Genomic DNA, 3722 nt, shown 5'->3' with positions numbered 1-3722 from the left:
TCAGATTGCTCAGACTGGTACAGCGTAAGTCAGCAATTGGCGTGTAAAATTGGTATGAACGCATTGCTGTTTGTGGAACTCATACCAATCTACCCAGCAAGCAAGGACATCCGTGTCATCATCCATCGTGGAGCGAAGCAGCAACGAAGAGCAGCGACATACGGAAGAAAGGGCAATACATTGGCACAAAATATCAGATGCCGCCAATTATGGTAAAAGCAGTCAACTCAAGTGAGCACAACACATAATTCCGGACGTGGGATCCTAGCAGCCATGGAAACACGGACAAGTTACATTCCATATTCAGTCACGAATATTTCTGCGTGTACCTTTTTGGTATTTTGGATCACTGCCGGACTCTCGGACTGAACGCTGGCTTCCATGGCTCGCAAATCCCTGGTGGGGCAAGTTGGGTGGGATTGGGCATGGACAATAGAATATCTTGAAGTCACTTGTTTACCTAAAAAACATGAACACACCCAGTAACTTTACAGGGTTTCCCACGATTTATTGGTTGGATCCCATCAATTTTTAGTGAGTTCCCATATTTTTTTGGTGCGTTCCCACGATTTTTTGGCCGTTTCCCAGAAATTTTTGTTCCCATTGTATTGATATCGAAGCGGAAAATACCAATTTATTATGGGAACGAACCAAAAATCTATGGGATACGACCAAAATATCGTGGGAACGCACCAAAAAATCATGGGATCTGACCAATAAATCGTGGGAAACCCTGTATCGTTTTACATTATAAACACATAAACCATTCAAAATTAAGCCTGTTACTTACCGAATTCAAATTTACAGCAAGCGTATTGCTCAAAACAGCAAGTATAACACAATAACGTAAATATAGTTTATTTTAATTATTAAATACTCGTTAGATCACAACATTGAGGTACTGGCGGTATTATGTTGCTCAAGAAATGATAAATCTATACTATTTGATCATCTAAATTGCAAATCACAGGTTCCTTAGATAACAAAAATATCAACACTAATACGAATCACAACAAAGTTTTCAACTGGATGACAGCGGTAATGCACACATGTGTAGAAGCGAGTCAGATAAACGAATTCAGCAGGCGCATGCACAGCGCGCGTCATAATTTTATGCGCGAAAATCTTAAAATTTAAGTTATTCATGACAAATTGTATCGACGTTTTCATACTCTGACGATTTTTTACGAAAGATATGATGATGATGAGCTACTACTTTTTTGAACAATAAGTGTAGAGACACAAATTTTGTCTGAGTCCAGAACAGCAACAGGGAAGATGTCGTACGCTGAGTGTGGATACAATGCGTGTAGGAGGGGGTAAAATCGCTTGGCTCATTGAAAATACAGGCAAAGTTGGCGCGAAGAAAATGCAACACTGCGGATTGTATGGAAAATGTTGCGCGTTCAATCCGATTGCCATGCGATTGTCCTGGGGGTTCTTTGAAGGTTCTTCGAGGGCTGTGAACTTGTATGGCGCCTTCGCGCGCCCTCGGAAATCGCTGTTAATTACATGGCGGGAAAGCCTCGTTTATGGGAGGGGATTTCGGTCGGTAAACTAAACTAGTTTTTGCCTTTTCGTTAGAAAATCGAATGAAACAAATTACTGAAAAATATTAGTAATTTACGTTCGATGGTTCCTTTGGAAACCAAGTTCAATTGATATGATAGTTTTTACTACCATTCACAGAAAGACTATCAATTGTAAATTGAGTTTGGTTCTCTATCCAATGGAACAAAAATAGAAAGCCCCCCCCCCCCCCCCCCCCCCCCCCCATTCACTTACATACACTCGCCGCGCACTCCTTTAATCTTGGCGTGCACGACGTTTTAACCGCGCGCACTGATCATAGTCGCGAAGGTCTAATCCAGCGGTCGGCAAAGTCCGGCCCGCGGGCCAAATGCGGCCCGCCGCAACAATCTATCCGGACCGCGAAAGGTTTTGACTGATTTTGAAAAATGGGAAGAAACTATTCGTATACAAATTGCTAAATATCTTTTAGAATAGCTTTTTATGCCAACGAACTCTTTCAACTTTAATTAAAGTACTATGGAATGGCAGGCCTTGACCGACAACGGTTGTTGAGCCAAAAGAAGAAGAAGACTATGGAATGACAGGTCGTTCGGTATGTTTGAACTCAAGATCAATATCCCCGCAACTTTTACGTAAAAAAATGCCTTTTTTCGGCTAGCTGTAGAAAAAACTAGGGGAGACAATTTCTTTACATTTACATCATTTGAAAGGTTGTAAATGTATTTGCACAAATTTATCTCAGACTTTGCGAGTTGCCTTTCGTCAGTTATCCCGAATGTTCACCATGATGGACAAAGGTGTAGAGAATAGAATAAGAAATAATAAAAATATAGAAGATCGATGTATAGGCAAGTGTCAAAATGATAAGCAACCTAGGACGAGAGACGGAGCCAGAGAAAGGAAGCACAAAGTGCAGAGAAACGAGAGCGGCAGAGAAACGAGAGCGGGAGAGAAACGAATTGGAGCGATGACCACGAGAGACGAACGAAAATCGGAGAGAGCTTTGGGGACGACGGAGAGAGAGAACGACACAGCGATCAGTTTTTGGACGAATGTTGACGAGAGCGGTCATAAAGCACAAAGCATCTGAAACACGAGACAGCAGTAAAAAAAAGAGATAATAAAAAAAAGGAAAATGAAAAAAACGAATGTTGAAATTGGCGAAGACAGTTGCGGATATCACGACAAAAGGGATCCTAAGTTTTCTCGACAAATTTTTAGAGAAAAGCTTTTCCATCATGTTGGTGCAGAAAAATTCAATGGAACACATGTTACGGATGTTGTACCAGTTTGCAGGTGTATTATCCAAATTCTGCCAAAATTACCCCAAAATGAAAGCAGTGAGTTTTGGCGTCATTGTTTGCCGCTGCGAAGCCAGTGGACGCGATTTTTGCTTCCTGATATAAACATATATTCATGTTTCTCAAGAACTATTTCACTGTTTAGCGGGTTGCATCGATCTCCCGATCCAGATAACGCAGTAATGTAGACACTTGTCCCTCTGTCTTCATTTTTTGCATCTTTTGGAACCTCAAAAATGAACCTGGGCTTTCTTAAGATGCTTTGATGGTTGCCGAATAGTGCCAAGATGTTGGCGACCAAAACGCCGTAACGTTCTTATGCGACGACAAACTTCTGTACTAAGTCAATTTAAGACGCTACGGGGTGTTATTCGTTGATCGCGCACGCTTCCAAGTTGGTTGGTTCCCTTTTTTGGCCATCATGGTTAGAGTTCGATTGATAGAGGTGTTAAGGTGAGGTGACTGATAAAGGTTTACTATTGTCTCATGGGATACTACAATTCAAAGTGCAAATAACATTTTGTTAAAGCGGTTAAGATAACCCCTTGATAACCCCTTAAATTTGTCAAATACAATGTTTTAAATATAGTAAAATAGCTCCATACATTTTCACGCAATAAATTTTTTATGTTGTTTTATTCGTTCTTCTCAATTTCACACAAATCAGTTGATTTCGCTTCAAACTATTTGAGCGATATTTTCGATCGTATTTGAAAGCAAAAGCGAACATTTAAAACCCCCGTTGTTTTAACGAGAACGACGATTCCACACTGTTGCTGTTTATGAGTTCAACGATTGTCAAAGTGCTTTATCATAAGGAATCAGTTATCAATCTATCTGACATGGCATGACTTGTCCATAAAGCATTTTAAGAATTACTGACTCCAC

This window comes from Anopheles merus, unplaced genomic scaffold (assembly GCF_017562075.2).
Source record: "Anopheles merus strain MAF unplaced genomic scaffold, AmerM5.1 LNR4000051, whole genome shotgun sequence".
Lineage (NCBI taxonomy): Eukaryota > Metazoa > Arthropoda > Insecta > Diptera > Culicidae > Anopheles > Anopheles merus.
The sequence above is the reverse complement of the archived record's forward strand: the minus strand, read 5'-3'. Positions refer to the sequence as shown.